The sequence below is a fragment of the Pipistrellus hanaki genome (assembly GCF_964339955.1).
Source record: "Pipistrellus hanaki genome assembly, chromosome: 10".
Lineage (NCBI taxonomy): Eukaryota > Metazoa > Chordata > Mammalia > Chiroptera > Vespertilionidae > Pipistrellus > Pipistrellus hanaki.
Genome location: NC_140512.1, coordinates 30,583,182 through 30,601,373, shown reverse-complemented (window position 1 = coordinate 30,601,373; position 18,192 = coordinate 30,583,182). Strand labels below are relative to the sequence as shown.

General features: G+C 44.4%; 1 protein-coding gene across 7 annotated transcripts in view; it reads right to left on the bottom strand.

Moving 5' to 3' along the window:
* DYNC1I1 (dynein cytoplasmic 1 intermediate chain 1) overlaps positions 1-17,206 on the bottom strand; it is a 272,928-nt gene extending 255,722 nt beyond the window's left edge. For 2 of the 7 annotated variants that reach the window (XM_084896670.1, XM_084896674.1), the window contains exon 1: positions 16,834-17,111. The gene's annotated coding sequence lies outside the window, so the exon portion shown is untranslated. Of the gene's footprint in view, positions 1-16,833 lie in introns of all 7 variants that reach the window. The other 5 variants (XM_084896671.1, XM_084896669.1, XM_084896672.1 and 2 more) reach the window with 5 other exon arrangements.
* Positions 17,207-18,192: the final 986 nt, after the last annotated feature.

The window sequence follows — 18,192 nt, the reverse complement described above, 5'->3', positions numbered from 1 at the left end:
ACAAACACATAGGGTTACAAAGATTTATCCACTTTTTCAGCTACCTGGGATGCCCATAAAAGTGCAGAAAATCAATACTGCCAGGGATGCAGAGCCATGGCATATTTCCTACTGACTATGTTAGCACAAATGCTGAATGACCCCAGGATTTGGGCATTTCCTATTTGTCCAATCAGCACAACCTTTATGTTCCTTTTAAAAGCAAATGCCCATCTGAAAAGCTTGGCTGCAAAGTCCGTCGCCCGGCCCAACACCCTGCATTCTGTACATGAATGGGTAATTCGGTGGAATGAGGCAGTATTCAGAACAGATTCTCAACCAGTCTTAAAAGGCTTAAATCCTTCTGATACGCATCTGTATATTTTAATTCAAGACTTAAAAACAATTTTTCTTAGCTGGAGTCAAGTTTCAACCATCTGTCTCTTTGAACAAAAATAGAATGTAGGCTTGTATATATTAGCTTTTGAAGAAAATGGATTTTGGCAGAAAAAAAATTAAAGTGAAAGAATTGTATCTCAATTTTCAAGACCAGGTTAAGGAGAAATAAAATATCCAAAGTATGAAGTAACTTACATGCACACATCTATCTCCTTTTCTCCCTGTTAGGCTGTCCCCATACCTAGCCATTCCTTGATTGACGAACATCACTGCAATTAGACCTTTGCCACCCAACCGTAGTTTTGGGAAGTGGCAGAGTGGAGACATAAAAGTCATTGCCCTGACTAGAGTGACAACGTTAGAGGTGGTGGGAGATGACGGTTCTGGGTACTCTACAAGAATTTTGGAATGAATTCAAATATACCCTGATCATTTCTGAGAGTAAAAAGAGAAATTATCTTAAAACAGAGGACATCTCCCTGGTCAAAATTACCATGACGGTATCAAAACATCACTTCTAGGGTTGACCAAATGTAACAGAAAGCCACTCTATAATTTGTGGTGAACAGTTATTAAAACAATTACAATGAAAGGAGCATGGGGTCTGAAATGACAGGAAAGGAAGTGTGCATTCTTCAGATTTCCTCTAGTGTGTCCAGGAAAAGGGACAGCCTGACCACTTGAGATCATCTTTCCTGTGCATCTGTCAGCAGTCACCACAATGGCACCAGGCTACCAGTGAAACACCAGCTGTGACAGCTGTTCCACATGCTCTGGCTCCATGTAGATCCAACCTCCAGTCTTCCACACTTCAGTTAAAATCAACCCCACCCTTCCAATGGACTCAGGCTAAATGTCTTGGAGTCTTTACTAATTTCTCTTTCTATCAATCCCACATACAATCCACTAGCAAATTATTCAGGCTCTCCTTTCCAAACATAGCCAGAATCTATCTACTTTTAACCACCACCCCTGACATCACCCTATCCCAGGCACCATCATCTCTCATCCATATTAATGCAAAAGCCTTCTAAGCAGTCTCATCTCTTCCCTTGCAATTTAGTCTCAGTTGCAATAGTAATTCTTTATAAACACAAGCCAAATCATGTCACTTGTCTGCATAAAGCTCTCCAATGGATCGTGTCTCAGAGAAAACACCAAAGTTATACAATGGCCTTGGTAGCCCTACACAATCCAGCCCATTGACATCTCTGATTTCTCTCTAGACCCACTTCCTCCCTGTCCCTTATACACATCAGAGACACTCCCACCTCAGGGACTTTGCATCTACTATTCCCTCTTCTTGACAGTATTTTAGCCTTGATAGACATTTTGCCCTAAATACCTGAATGACTTGCTTCTTCCAAACTTAATTCAAAAGTTCATGTCATTAAGGTCACACCTATTTTAAAAAGCAAACATCCCCGCCCTGTATTCTCCAATCTTTCCCATTGCCTTGTTTTTCTTCATTATGTGTACCACCACCTAGCACATTCTCAACATATTTAAGTTGTTGTTTTTTTATTGTTTGTCTATCCTCCTAGAATTTAAGCTCCAACAAAGGCAGAGATGTTATCCATATTGTTTCCCAATATGTTGCCAATATTTAGAAGACTGGCACAGAGTAGATACTCAGTAAATATTTTCTGGATAAACAAATTTGGCTTTAAAAATGAACCGTGTGAGCTTCCTCTTCTCCTATCAGTATTAATTTCTATAAAAAGAGTCAAAGCTCTATTGGCTTTGATCTTCTCCGGGGTTTGCTCCTGCACCCTCCCTCTCATCCTTTTGCTGTGATCTGGTGTCCTCAATTACCACACTATTGCCACACCTAGATTTTGCCTCCTCCTGGCCCTTTTGAATGTATTACATAATTGGACCATTTGCATGATTTTTCATCAGCAATGTTACTGCTAGACCAAGCCTTTAGGATTATCCTGAATGCTTTTAGGGTAGTACTGTTCCAACCAACCCCAGCTCAGACTGCTAAGGCCAAGGCCCTAAGAATCTGACTTCTTGGGAGAATTCAGAACGCTGACTCATAAGCAAAGGCACTGTGATCCCATGGAAATTAGGTTTCTTCTGGCAAGCCAGTAAGCTGGCATTTTATGTTTGTAGCCTAATATATAACATATACTTGCACTGAGTTGTATGAATTCATCACTAGTTGCTAGAGAATTTTGGCTACATAAGAACAATCAATACCTAGACCCTCAAAACTAAGATTCAGAACTTAATCCTGCCAATCTGAATAGCTGACAGCTGGCTGTCCCAGATCACATCTGTCGCCACAGCTGCAATATGGCACCTGCCTACGATAAGAATGTTGATGCCCAAGAATGTCACCAGCTCATGTTCTCAGCATGTGAGCATGTACCCACACATATATGCACAGTCACCTAACTCCAAATTGCTTTGGTAGATCACAGCATGCTTCTCCCCATCACTCCAGTCTCTGCCTCACCCTTTGGAGGAAGGGAGCAGGCGACAGCAGGGAGGGAGAGTGGGATGATATGCCTGATAGACATGAGGCTGCCTTGGCTCTCTGAGCAAGGTTTCCCCCCACCCACCCACCCAGAATTGTAAATAGGGAAAATCTCCCTAATACACCAACTTTTCTAATTGGCTAAGAGCCAGGGAACCCAAAAAGTTGGCACCATGATGCGAAATTTCTCTGTGTATTAACGCAATTGAATGAGTACTTTGTGAGCCGCTAAAAGTACAGAGTGCTATTCTGGGTGCTGTGAGTATTACACAAATGATCAAGGTATCACCTGCCTGTCATAAGGTAGGGTCTGAAAACACCAGCTCCATTGCGAGGGAGAATGGGATGAGTACATGATAGAGGTTTAAAGCATGAAGCACAGAGTGTAGGAACTAGAACATGCAGTGGGCCTCATAAAGGAGGAGCCACAAGAACCAGACACTGAAATGTGTATAGGATGTCCCCTGGCGAAGCATTTCCTGTGGAAGGAGAGTGACCATGGGGGAAATGACAGGGGCAGGAGGTGGGCTGCGTTTGAGGAATGACAACCAGTTCCATTGGACTGTGGCATGTGGTCAAATGGGCTCCAGGTGGTGTCACTGGAAACAAGCAGGAAAGGTGTGTTTGCTGCTTCACGCTCGGGTCTCAACTGGCCCCAGGTCCGTTGCTTCTGCCCTTTGGTCCTGCTTCATTTCACAAGAAAGTGATTTATTTTTAAAACATGTGAGCGTTTCTAGATGAAACATGTGAGCGTTTCTAGATGAAAATCAACCATCTCCATATTAAGCCAGTCCAATCTATTCAAATGTGTTAAACGATGCAACAACTGGTCTTAACACTTCCCTTACACATCATTCCTTTGCTGTGTATAAAGAAAAAGTGAAGATTAAATGCTCAAAATAGAAATCTTAGAATCCGTAATATACTCTTTGCATAAAACAAGCATTCAGGGTGAGAACTCTGCCTCCCAAATCATCTGGTAGTTTTCGTGTTCTTCACACTGAAAGAAGAATATGGGAGCTGAGTGTTTCTGGAATATGCCTTTGAAACGGCCTCTCTGTCTAGCCCCTCCTGTTAGCAGGGTGGATCCGACTTTGATCATCAGGGCACATTAAGAGATTACTGAATGAGCAAATAAACAAACACAAGAAAGAGCACTCAACTGCATGATGATGTGGCCAGTTTGGTCTGCAGTTAGAGCGAAGCGTGCTTTTGTTTATTTTTAAGGGTTGTCACAGGCTGTTAAGTTTCCTGCAACCTGGCCTAACACTGCGACAGCAGCTTCCCCAGGGTCAGGCAGCAGCTTAGGGGATGTTTGCGAATGAAAGAGTGGATGAATGACTGCTACAACAATGAACAGTTCCATGGGAAACAAGCAGACATGGATTGTCATATTTATTATTCCAGTTTGGCACCTGTCCCCTTATGTATGCTGCCTCCAAGTGAATGGCAGAACCTGGCCAGCGGGAAGAGGGATGCAAGACTCCCTCTAGTATACAAAATCACAGATTCTCAAATTTGGAGAAAAATATACAGAGATCACCAAATAGTGGTCTGACTCATCCCTTCACAGACAATCCTCATTTAGTGGTGGCATCCTGAAACCCTCCGGGGCCCTGAGAACTCACTATTTTGAATAGCTTGAAGCAATCAAAGGATCTCCACTACATTGAACTCTGCTTTCTCCCAGAAACTTGGGCTTCAACAGATAAGTGTCCTCAAATCTATTTGTCAAAGTCCTCATGCCTTCACTGGCTGATAGCCCACAGCTCTTTGCCTCACCAAATACGACATTCACCCACTTTGTATTTGAGGGGGGGGGGGGGGGCGGGGGGAGAAGAGCCAAAGAAAAGAGAAAAGAGAGGGTGTACATCTACCAAGATGTGCCACACAGCCTCCCCTCCATCATACCAAGACTCTGGCTTATCAAACTCTTACCTGTGGTGCTGGTCCCAAACACGTGGACCTTATAACTTTCTGGGCTCAAACAAGCAGAATGCCTCCATGATGACACCACAGTGGATTTGTACCACATTAGATTTTCATTGAACATGACCTTGGAGTGGTGGGTTTAGGTGCAGGTAGGCGAGGAAATGTGTCCTCAGCAGACATGAATTCCAAGATCAGAAAAGAGGCCATTTAATAATCTCGAGGTCTCTAGACTAAGGTTGCCTCACGAGTCAGGGAAAGTACTGACTGACCATCTGGCCCTTGTAAGGAACTTACCTAGAGCCCTGTGGTGCTTTATTGATCTTGAGTCAGGAAGGTGAGGCTCCCAGCATCCTGGGATTTACCACCGCATGTTTACTTTTGGCCTAGATCCCCAACAGGTCAATGTCTGTCCTAAACACACCAAAAATGATCCAAGGGGAAACATTTAAACCCTGAAAAAAATGGATTTGTTCTTTCAAACCTTGCCACAATATTAGGAAGTCGCAATATTGCCATCACTCCTGTTTTACAGATGAAGAAAATGAGGTATAGGGAGATAAGGTCACTTGTCAAGGTCACATACTGGTAGCTAGTAAGTGGTGACACTGGAAGCCCAGTTTTAGCAAGAGTCCATATAAGTCAGTTTAGCCAGAATCCTTCACCTTTGATATCTGATCACTAATACCTAATCAATATCTGATTGGTTCCTCATCCCTTGCCCCACATGATATGGTATCTACTCACCATGGCCTGCCTTTAGCAAAAATACTATTAGTTCGGTTTAGCCTGAATCCCTCCCCCATGAACCCTGCAGGATGTTTCCTCTTAGTAATTTTCCATCCACTAACTCCACCCTGCTTCCTTGGCTATAAATTCCCACCATTCCTTGTTGTATTCGGAGTTGAGCCTAATCCCTGTCCCCTACTACAACATCCCATGGCAGTGGTTGGACATCTATAAGGATAGGCCCCTGAGTAAATAAAGTCTGCCTTACCCTTTCCTTAACAAGTGTCATGATGCCGAACGGTTTGGCTCAGTGGATAGAGCATGGGGCGGCGGACTAAAAAGTCCCAGTTTCGATTCCGGTCAAGGGCATGTACCTTGGTTGCGGGCACATCCCCAGTAGGGTGTGTGCAAGAGTCAGCTGATCGATGTTTCTCTCTCATGGATGTTTCTAACTCTCTATCCCTCTCTCTTCCTCTCTGTAAAAAATCAATAAAATATATAAAAATAATAAAATAAAATAAAAAATTTTTAAAAAGTGTCATGAATAGCTTTTTCTTTAGGGTCTAAAGACCAACAAAGTACTAAGTATCATTGTTGTTGTTGTTTTTTAATATATTTCACTGATTTTCTACAAAGAGGAAAGGAGAAGCCTAGAGAGTTAGAAACATGGATGAGAGAGAAACATCGATCAGCTGCCTCCTGCACACCCCCTACTGAAAATGTGCCCGCAACCAAGGTACATGCCCTTGACCGGAATTAAACCTGGGACCCTTGAGTCTGCAGGCTGACACTCTATCCAATGAGCCAAACTGGTTAGGGCTAAGTGTCATTGTTAACTACACAATTGCCAGAAGATGTGTCCTGGTTAAAACAACTTTAATTCTGAATTTCCCCCTGGGAACTTAGAGACTCTTTCCATGTGCTGATCTACTTCCCCATGGTGGTTCGGAAGGCAGTGGGGATGTTGACAATGTTAAGGGTGCCATTTCCAACACCCTGGCTCATCCCCAAAAGCAAAGTTCTGCCCACCTGGCTGAGGGAAATGGCTCTGATAGGACAGAATACACTAAAGGGAGGGAACATTCCAAGAAAGTCTCGTCTCACTCCCTAAAATTGTTTTGAAAACCGGTTTTTCTATCCACTTTAAAATCTACAACCTATGGGCCTTCAAATTTTAGAAATGTATATTTCTTCACTTTAAAAAACAAGGGGTTCTCAAGGCAAATGAGTACAGCCCTGCACCCCTGTCACTCCCCACCACCACCACCACCTCTTAAATCTGTGGCAAAAGATATAGGATTTCATGTTTGCTAGTACGCCAATTGCTTTTCAGCAGCATTTGAAAATATTAAAAAGCTTAAACAAGGAAGCAAGAAAATCTGAATTATAAACCCCAAACCTGGCCTTTACAATGTCCCTGGGTGGTCCATATTTGTATTGGAAGATTTCGTTTGGCATTTTAACTTATGCAAATAGATTCTCACTTTCCTCTGGGCCTGAAAGCCATTCAAAGGGCAAAGATCCTCTTTCTAAATCAGCGGTAACCTATACCTTCTGAAAGTGAACAAAGTCCTGCTTTTCAAGGAAACAGGCAGAGACGTTTTTGTTATTCTTTCTTCCACAAAATACACACCAATTCCCACAACCCCTTGCTATTTTTATCCTAAAGGGGCCGGTGGTGGAACAGGAGACCAGCCATCGTTTTAAAAGGGACACTGTCAAAACACACAGTCCCCACAGGGCCTGCTTACCTTTTCAACCACCCAAACCCACCAACTACTGAAAGGCCACAGGCTGATTCTGAGACAGAATCTCATGTCACCCCTTATAGTGGGCTCACTGTAACACTCAACAACTAGATCAACGTTTAAAGGCTTCCACATGTGCAGTATGGGATCTAACTACTTTCAAATGGAGAGGGCTTCATTCCATTTCCATTACTAACATCTTCAACTTGTCAAACAAAGCAATGGGTACTATGTCAGGTTAGAACAGAAAAAAAAAAACCTGCATTCTAAAAGGAAACCGACTGTAGGCGAAGAATAGAAAATATGGCATTATTATTTGTCCATTAGCACTATTTAAAATATACATATTGCTCTTGGCTTCATTCTACACATTAGTATAAAATAGAAATCTGACAAATGAATCAAAAGTCCCCCTCTTTCCACCAGAAAGGAACCAAAGTGCTGTACGGCTCATAGAAGAGTGTCAGGTCAAAGCCAGATCAAGAGAATTTGCCCCAAGCGTTCATAAAGAAAAACACAAGACTCAAATCATCCTGCCTGTCACCTCTGGAATGAAACCTTGTCCTCCTCAAGACTCCCTCACCCTCAGCAGAAATGCTCAATGTGATCTTGATCCAGGAAGGCAAGGCTTCCAGACTTCTAGGCATTGCCAAGCCCACATTCAGTTGTGGCCCAGCAGGCCAGTGTGGTTCAGTGGTTGAGCATCCACCTATAAACAGGATGGTGGTGATGTTTCAATTCCTGGTCAGGACACATGCCCAAATTGGGGGCTCAGTCCCCAGTGTGGGGCATACAGGAGGCAGCTGATCAATGAGTCTCTCTCATCATTGAGGTTTTTTTTTTTTTTTTTCTCTCTCTCTCTCTCTCACTCTCCCTTCCTCTCTGAAATCAATAAAAATCTATTTTTAAAATACAGATACATAGATCATGGAAATAGAATAGAGAGCCCAGAAATTAACCTATGCCTACATATTCAACTAATGTATGACAAAGCAAGAATATACACTTGGGTAAAGACAGTCTCTTCAACAAATGATATTGAGAAAACTGGACAGATATATGGGGGGGGGGGGGGGAATTAGACCACTTTCTTACACCATATACAAAAATGAACTCAAAATGGATTAAAGACTTAAATGTAACACCTAAAACCACAAACTCTAAGAAGAAAATAGAGCCAATAAACTTTAAGACCTCATTCTTAGCAATATCTTTTTGGATATGTCTCCTATGTCCATTGCTGTATTACCAGTAATAGCCAAGAAATGGAAGCAACCTAAATGTCTATTAATAGATGAATGGATAAAAAAATGTGGTATGTATATATAATGGAAAATTCACAGCAATAAAAACTAATGAAATCTTTCCATTTGCAACAACATAGATGGACTTAAAGGGCATTATACTAAGTGAAATATGTCAGACAGTGAAAAACAAATTCCGTATGATTTCCATTTGTTTTAGATATGTGGAATCTAAAACAAACAAACAAACCTATACAGATATAGAGAAAAACTTGATGGTTGCCAAAGGGGAGGAGGAAAGATAGGAAAATAAATAAATAAATAAATAAATAAATAAATAAATAAAGTGCTTTATAGAATGCATGGGAGAGAAACAGTATTGAAGCATAGTGAAGCACACTGGTATCTATTTCCAGGCAGATGTATTGATCAAATGCCTCCAAATGAAACAATGGGTCATTCCACAAGATTACAGCAAGCATATGGATGAAGCATAAAATGTTAGGGATTAAGTTATACTTTGGAAACAAGAGCAGCTGCTTATGAGCAACTCCAGATTGATACCCGCCAAAAAGGAAAAGGCCTGAAAGTCATCTGTTAAGCAGAGGTCCTCCCAGGATTCACTACCAAGTCTGTGTTTCCGATCACAAGGCAGCCACTGTGCCAGGTAAGCCCAGAAGACTGAGCAGCTTCAAGTTCAGCTTTGAAGGGAAGTCATCTTCACAGAGAATCAAGTCCTAGCTTGCAGCCACCCCTTGCAAAAATCCACTCTCTGGCTGTCCTAGTTGTGGACCGCTATGTGTTGCTCAGCAAGATTCCTGGTGACACGTGAAAACCAAATGCGTGGGGATTCCACACACCTCGAGGGACATGGGGCTTGCTCTCTGCCACCCTGAGTTAGAGGTGTCTAAATTTTCTTGTTCCCCCTGGATCACACATTTAGACTCTGCCTATCAGCGTGTGAACAAGCTCCTAAAGGACTCTCTGTCCTGCCACAATAAAAAGTTACAGGAAACAGTATTTTTTTTAGCATTCCACATTGAAAACAATGAGATAGGGTGGAAAGAAAATAAACAGACTTTTTCAATTTGAAACACAGCTCTTTCACTAGCTGGCTTCATAGAGCCTTGACCATGTGGCTTAGTGTTTCCAATCAACAGATTCATTGTTTAACAAATGAAGATTAAAAATGTCAGCCTTGCCGAAGCCGGTTTGGCTCAGTGGTAGAGCATCGGTTTGTGGACTGAAAGGTCCCAGGTTCGATTCCGGTCAAGGGCATGTGCCTTGGTTGCGGGCACATCCCCGGTAGGGGGTGTGCAAAAGGCAGCTGGTCGATGTTTCTCTCTCATCGACATTTCTAGCTCTCTATCTCTCTCCCTTTCTCTCTGTTAAAAATCAATAAAATATATTTAAAAAAAAAATGTCAGCCTTACAGGGATGTTGGGATGACTTGATGAACCATGAATATGAACAGGGTAAGTGCACAGTGAATGGCGGGCAGTGCTGGGAGCCCTCACTTGGTGGCAGCCTGTCTTAGTGTGTGTTGTACCTACACCTGGGGACCTCTAGCAGGTGTTGGCTAGCTCCCGCTGAACAGATTTGCCTTGTTTTCAACACATTTTAGCCGGATGGCCTCTGTTCCTCCCCTTTTTCCTAAACAGTGCACTTAAATCATTAGTTCTTAATCTCTTTCTAGTCTCAAAAGCCCTATATTTTCCTAGAAAACTTCATTTATACACCAAGGCATACAATTTCCCATCAACTTAAAACTAACATGGGCCTGTCCTTCACAGTGCCTATGACTCCTGTTTAAGAAGCCTCCTTTATACCCAGGAAGGGGGGAGATGGCAACGCTGCCTCCCACAACCTCATCAAAATTACAGCTAAAATACAGAATCATCCAGAACCACTGGAAAGCTGGCTGAATGGAAGTACTACAACCAGAGAAGTAAAGAAGAAAACACACTGAGACTGGTAGGATGTGCAGAGGTGCGAAACAGGCTGGGCTGGCACCCATGTGTGCCTCCTTCTTAATTGGGAGATTGTCTCTGCATAGGCTGTCCTGAGGAACAGGGATCCCAGCCCCACTCCAGCCAAGGGTCCCAGAGTTAGGAAAAGAAGCCCCTATGGCCAGTGAAAACCACAGCTGTAAAAAACAGTGCAGATTGGGGCTAAGTGACACAGAGGCTGCTGGAGACCCAACTGCTCCTCTTAAAAAGCAGGCACCATGAACTGAACTTACAAGGTTCCATTTCCTCTGAGATCCAGCACCAGAATGAGGCTTTGGGGAACAAAGACACATACAGGGAGGAACTGGATTGTCTGGCATTGCAGCAGGAACTCAGGGACAGCTTTCTCCCAGAGTTACTCACAGGGATCATTGTTCCTATGCTAGGACCTCCCTGATCTCAGGGCTGACTGGCAGCCATTTCTGTCTGCTCTACCTCTGTGATTCCCTAATATCCTGCCTCATCCAATTTAAAACCCCACCCAAGCTATGTACAGCAGCTTTTGCAAATGAATGCCCTGTCCTTACTCAATCTAAAATCTCTCAAACAAGCTGCAGCTGAGTCAGGGAGCCCCCAACCTATCAATAAAAGGTCCAAGATCCGGAACCAACACCTGCCTGCCTTCCTTCATAGTTGGGCCTCATCTGGCACTTCCAAACTCAGTATAAAGAGGAAGAATCTGAAGATGTCTCTGAAGCTCCTGCTGGGTGGCCCCAGGCAATGGCTGACTTTGCACCTCCTTGGAGACCCAAAAGCCAGTGTACCCAGTGGTCAGTGTCAGACTACACCAGATTACAACTAGACACATCCATAAGAGTCACGCAAGGGGCAGACTCAGTGAGCACCAAAGCCCCTCTGAAGCAAGTCCTGCTCCACAGAGGTATCTCCTGCACAGCAGCTCTCCCACTGTAATTGCAGCAGGTCCAGAGGTCAATTCCTCCTGTGACACCAACAGCAATCAAGTCTCAACTACACCAAGCCTATGCTCACAGCCCTCAAAGAGTGCACCTAGAGCTCCCAGCTCAGGTGACTGAAAAGGCTGAGCCACTAGGCCCAATAGAACACCTACTACACAAGACAACTCTACCAACTCAAGGAGACATAGCAGCTCTACCCAATACATAAAAATAAACAGGGAAGCAGCCAAAATGCATAGACAAAGAAACATGTCACAGAGGAAAGAAATGGAAGAAGGCAAATTACTGGATATAGAGCGCAAAACCATGGTTATAAGGTTACTCAAGAATCCTCTAGAAATCTCAAAAAGAAAAAAATGGAAAAGGACCAGTCATAAATTAAGCATACACTGACTGAAATAAATAATAATATACAGGGATTCAACAGAATAGTAGAGAATTCTGAGAATCAAATCAATTATATGAAATATGAGGGAGCAAAATACACCCAACCAGAAAGGCAAAAAGAAAAAAGAATCCAAATATATGAAGATAGTAAGAAGCCTCTGAGACAACTTCAAGGGTACAATCATTCACATTATGGGGGTGCCTGAAAAAGAGAGAGAGCAAGGTATTGAAAACCTATTTGAAGAATAATGACAGAAAACTTTCCTACCTGGTGAAAAAAATAGACTTACAAGTCCAGGAAGCACAGAGAGTCCCAAACAAGAGGAACCCAAAGAGGACCATACCAAGACACATCATAATTAAAATGCCAAGGGCTAAAGACAAAGAGAGAATCTTAAAAAGCAGCAAGAGAAAAGCAGTTAGTTACCTACTAAGAAATGTCCATATGATTATCAGCTGATTTCTCAACAGAAACTATGCAGGGCAGAAGGAAGTGGCAAGAAATATTCAAAGTGATGAATAGCAAGGACCTACAACCAAGATTGTTCTACCCTGCAAAGCTATCATTTAGAACTGAAGGTCAGTTAATAAGCCTCACAGATAAGAAAAAGCTAAAAGAGTCCATCACTGCCAAATCAGTGTCATATGAAATGCTGAAGGGTATTCTTTAAGAAGAGGATAAAGAAAAAGCTCAAAAATATGAACAACAAAATGGCAACAAAAACATTGAATTGAATCTAAAAACAATTGAATCTAAACATCAACAATTGAATCTAAAAATCAAAATAAATGAATAAGAACTCTAATGAACAGAATAAACTGGTGAATAAGATAGCATCAGAGGCATTGAAATGGAACAGACTGACACTTCTCAGAGAGAAGGGGGCTGCGGGGGGTGGGGAGCCTAGAAGAGATTAAACAAAGATCTTATATGCATACTAAATGCAAGAAATTCGTGCAAGGGGCTCGGACCCCACCACTGTGTGGCTGCCTCTGCCTCACCTGGAAGGTTGTCTGTAAGGACATTCAGTCTAATTAGCATATTATGTTTTTATTATTATAGATATGTATTACCTATGGACACAGACAACAGGGTGGGTGACGAAGGCCTGGGGTGGAGCGGGAACCAGGTAGAGGGAGGCCATTGGGGGGGAAAAAAAGGGACATCCATAATCATCTCTCAACAATAAATATTTAAGAAGAAGAAGAAGAAGAAGAAGAAGAAGAAGAAGAAGAAGAAGAGGGAGGAGGAGGAGGAGGAGGAGGAGGAGGAGGAGGAGGAGGAGGAGGAGGAGGAGGAGGAGGAGGAGGAGAAGGAGGAGGAGGAGTCTCCTCTAAACAGAGTCAGAAAATGCTTTATGAAGATGTGGGTTCCTCAGGGTTGGTGTCTGGGCAAACATGCCTGTTACACTTCAATCTTCAGTCTGACATTCTGGTGCCAGGCTTTCTACAGAGAGGAAGCAAAGGAAATAAGCATAGGATGTCGATGACAAGTTCCAGGTCAGGAAGAATAATTTTTACAAGGACCTGGGAAAAGGATATTTATAAATTCAAAGAAATAAAATGAGAGTCAAATGAACTTAAGTCAATTCTCAAAGAATTAAGCCTAGAAGTTCATTGTCTCATCTAAGTTCCCAAAAGAATATATTTTCTCCCATATTCTAGGGCACATGTGTCAAACACAAGGCCCGCGTGCCAAATCCAGCCCGCCAGGCCTTGCAATGTGGCCCGCACCGCGCTGTCATCACTGCACTCCGCTGTCAGTTTATGACATTGTCAGTTTATGACTGTTCAGTAAACCATTCGGCCCGCGATTTAGGCTGGATTTTAGATTTTGGCCCCTTCTCTGATTGAGTTCGACACCCCTATTAGGGGATGTAGAAGTCACAAAGGTTTCTAATAAGAGGGATCCTGGGACAACTACTGAAACCACAAAGTATTATAAGGAATTAGCAGGTTTTATTAGGAGATAGATCCAAGGCAATATTTGCTTTCAAAAGAGCTATGGTCATACTTTGGGTTTGCCATGTCACCCACAGCTATCAATCAGCTGGTTTAAAAAAACAAAACAAAAAAAAACAAAAAAAAAAACATGCTACGCTTGAGTCCTAAAGGAAATAATAATGGCTCACAGGAAACTTTAGCAGCAAACCTGAAGGAAATGGACAAGCATGGCATTTGTGTTTCTCACAGAGAACATTAGCTGAAATGGATGAGTTCTGGTTTAAGAGTCAGATCTGATTTGAATCCTCCCTCTGCAATTTATTAACTATTACCTTGAGTATGTCACTTAACTCAGTTTTATCATCTGTAAAATGTGGTAATAATGTCTACTTCAGAGGATTAATATAAGGAATAAAAGGAGATAACATAAGAAAAGAGCCTGGTATTCAATATATGATAATTAACCAATATAATTGTTCTATAACATGGAAGAATAGTCAGATTGCCTGGGATCAAATCCCAACCTTGCAACTTCCTCGCTGAGCAATTTTCAGAAAGGTATTTGGCATCTTTGTGCCTTAGTTTCCTCCTCTGTCAAATAAGATTGCAAATAATGTAATACCTAAGATTTCGGTGAGGATTAAATATGTTAACACATAGAAAAGTTGTTTAACAGCAGGTAATGCCTGCTCAAGCGCTATTGGTAAGACAACACATTTAGTAAATTTGGTGTAATGCAATTACTAAATATACTGAGCACAGGTAACGTGCTCAATATATTATCCATCTTTGTTTTACTTGGTGGAGCAAAATGTTGGGAGGAAAAAAGTAATAAGACAATATCCTCTGACCTTATCAATTGATGTAAGATTAAGTGACAGGAAGAAACAGGGTGACAAGGGAGAATGAACGATCCCTTTAGGTCACTAGCTGTGGACAAAGCCTGTGCAGAGTCTGTGCTAAGAGGCTGGGTTTCAAGACGTATGTATTCCGTAAGACTGGTGCACAGGGCAGTCTTGTGGAATACATACAAGTATGGACAGAGCGGCACCAGGATGGGTCCCCGAGAATCACTTGACTCAGCACTGGGGTCAAGGGAAGAGCTTATTTTTATTAACTGTAGACTCAGGACAGTGTTTGGGGACGTAGAGAGGGCAGGAAAAAAGTTACTAGAACCCCCTCTCAGACATAAACCAGGCTGACACAATTGCAGGTGATTTCCTTCTGCCATGTCAGAAGTTAGTCAGAAACTAGTGACCAGGAACCATCACACACCAAGACCTCTGTCCCCTTGTCCCATGAGTTGAGTTTCTTTCCTCTGCCCAGACCTTAGGGGTGATGACATCTAACGGAGAAGACCTTTCACACCAAAACAGCTTCAGATCAAGTTTTCCACAGGACAGGAGATCAGGCTGGGTGTGAGGAGGGGCTGAACCATCCCTCTCCTCTAGGGCAGTGGTCGGCAACCTCGTAAGTCCACAGGGCCACATATCAACAGTACGACGACTGGAATCTCTTTTGAGAGCCAATTTTTTCAACTTGAACTTCTTCTGATGCCACTTCTTCAAAATAGACTCGCTCAGGCCGTGGTATTTTGTGGAAGAGGCACACTCAAAGGGCCAAAGAGCCTCATGTGGCTCTCGAGCCGCAGTTCGCCGACCATGGCTCTAGGGCATAGTGCTGCATCCCAGGTTCAAGGGGGAGAGGAAGCAGGTAAACCCAGGCCTGGGGGCCAGAGACAATGAAGAAAAAGAGATGTTCTGGCCCCAACGATGGACCAAGAGCTGGACAGTCTGGGAAACGCCTGCCTTGGGTCCCCCGCTGTATTATACAAACATCCCAATCATGATGCGGTGCTAGGAGATTTTTAAGAGAAACAGCTCTTGGAACAACTGGATTCCCAGACCTTAAGAAATACTGGAGCGTTGGTTCCAATGACGAGAACATTTGATAACTTAGTGGAAGGAGTGAGTGTCTGATGGGTGAGAAATATGGTCAGAAGGGCAGAGTTTGGGCTTTGTGCCTCACCAAAACTTTCAGAGAAGAGTTGGCGTTTTTTGAAATAATCAGAGAAAGTATTGCTCTCATTCCCACTGGTACCCTCAGGATGCAACTTGCACTGAATGCTCCATTTCAAATAGACTTACACGGATCGACAGCTTTCTCTATCTTTCCCACAATGAAACTACGTACATATCCCTGCTGACATGAGCCCTGTGATGTCTCCTGCAGGTAACCAGGTAACCATGCTTCCCTGTTAACCACACTTCCTGCTAATCTGGAACATTTGGCAACAATTTTTTCACAACCTTGCACTACAGTGTGTCCACGATGCCCACTGGAAAGGCATTCCAGGCAAGAAAATGGCTGGCTACTTTCCCCTGCCCTTTACCTAGATGTGGCAGAGGCCAGGATAAGGACTGTACTCCATCCTTTGCATTTGTTTTTGGTCGAGTCTCTGATTTCCTCAGTAATTTCCTGCCTTGATCTTGGGTTTCTGCCTGACCTTATTAGCCGAGGAGGTGCCAGTCATGACAGGTGCCCGCCATCAGCGCGGCCGGGATCCCTGCCCTTAGGATGACGCACGGATTTGTAAGAGCAGAGCGGTTCCTGAGTGGGAGTGAGGGTTAGGAGAGCCACGCCGCCAGGAACCGTCTCCCCTCCTCCCCAACAACAACAACAACAACCACACTTCTTTGCCGCAGTGGAAAGAACCGGCATCTTCTTGCATAAGTGCTCATGAATGCTCTGCTGGAAGTGCATTCGCTCCCTCCGACTTGTGGGGGGAGGGAAGGTGGAGAGGCGAGGTGAGCAACAGCATCTCGGAGCTTTGCAAACAGCTGACCATGTAACCAAGCAGCACCCTTTCCCCTGCCTCTGCCGCTTCCTCTCCCCCCGGAGCCGGCAGCCGGTGGCTCGGAGGGCGCGGATGTCACTGCCGCTGGCCTCCCGCCCCCCAGGAGGCTCAGGCTCAGGCGGGGCGCACCGCACGCCCCTCCCAGCCCACAAGGGGGGACGGCAAGGTGAAGACCCCGCCGGGGCCCCCTCCTCTCCGGCACTCACCTCTGGGCTCTGCTGGGGGCGCTGCAGCCGCGGGGGGCCCTGACCGCCTGGGGAGAGCGCCGGGAGCGCCAGAAGCAGGGGCGGCGGCGAGAGGGGAGTCCGGCTGCGCGGCAGGGGCCGCCCCAATGCCCGGCGCCCAGCTCAGATGCCACCACTGGGTGGCCAAGGTTGAGGAGGGGCTCCGAGGCGGCGGCGAGAGAGGCGGGAGAGCTCGTCGCCCCCCTCTGTTTACCTGGACGATCTTCCCGAGCGCAGGGGCGGCGCTCCGGCCGGCGAGGGTGCGGGCGAGGGTGCGGGTGCGGCGCTCAGGATGTGCTGTCTCACGCTGCGCCCGCTGCTCAGCTCCCGCTCCTCCTCGGAGCCAGCACCTCCTCTCTTCCCGTGAGCCCGGCACTGACAGAGCCTCCGAGCACCCATCGCCCCGCCCCGGCCCACGCCCTCCACGCCCTCCACGCCCTGCGCCCTCCAGCCGAGCGCCCCAGCTCCCTCTACCCACCGGGTCTCTCCAGGAGGGAGTGGCCCCGGCCCAGGCTAGTGGGAACAGGGACTGGAGAAGGTCAATCCTGTTCCTGAGCAACCCCCAGGACTCACCTAAGTTGCTGCAAACAGAAGAGCTCTTGTGTTAGGGATGGGGCTAAATAGAACAACTTTCCCTCCCAGACATCCACTTTAAGGGCACGTGAATAGAAATGGAATGCTCAGAGCCATCTGCTACCCACAGACTTACAGATCTGACTTATCCTTCTCCCCGCCCCCCAAAGACAAAACGGCACAGCTTGGCTTCTTGGAGGCCTAGCTTTAAAAAAACCTAGGGAAACATTCTTGGGCTTCCGCAAAGCTGGCCCTAACGGAGAAGGCACAGAGATGGAGTTCTGGATTCTAATCAGTGCAGGTGTGGCACTAATCGTGTTTCTTGAATATCTGTGATCAACACTAACTTGGGCTTGGCTGGTGTGGCATAGTGGTTGAGCCTTGACCTATGATCCAAGAGGTCAAGGTTTCATTTCCCATTGGGGCACATTCAGGTTTGTGTTGGCTTGATCCCCAGGAGGCAGAGGATTAATGATTCTCTCTCGTCATTGTTTCTATCTCTCTCTTCATCTTCCTTCCTCTCTGAAATCAATAATTATATATATATATATATATATATATATATATATATATATATATATATTTAAATCAATAATAATTATATATATATATATATATATATATATATATATATATATATATATTTAAATCAATAACTGGAACTTTAAGGGAATATAGTCTGGAGGGTGTGTGGAAGGAGCTAAGGCTTATGGAAGTTCTGGAACTCTATGTAATGGAGAGAAGCCTACAGGAAGAACTCTTTGCAAT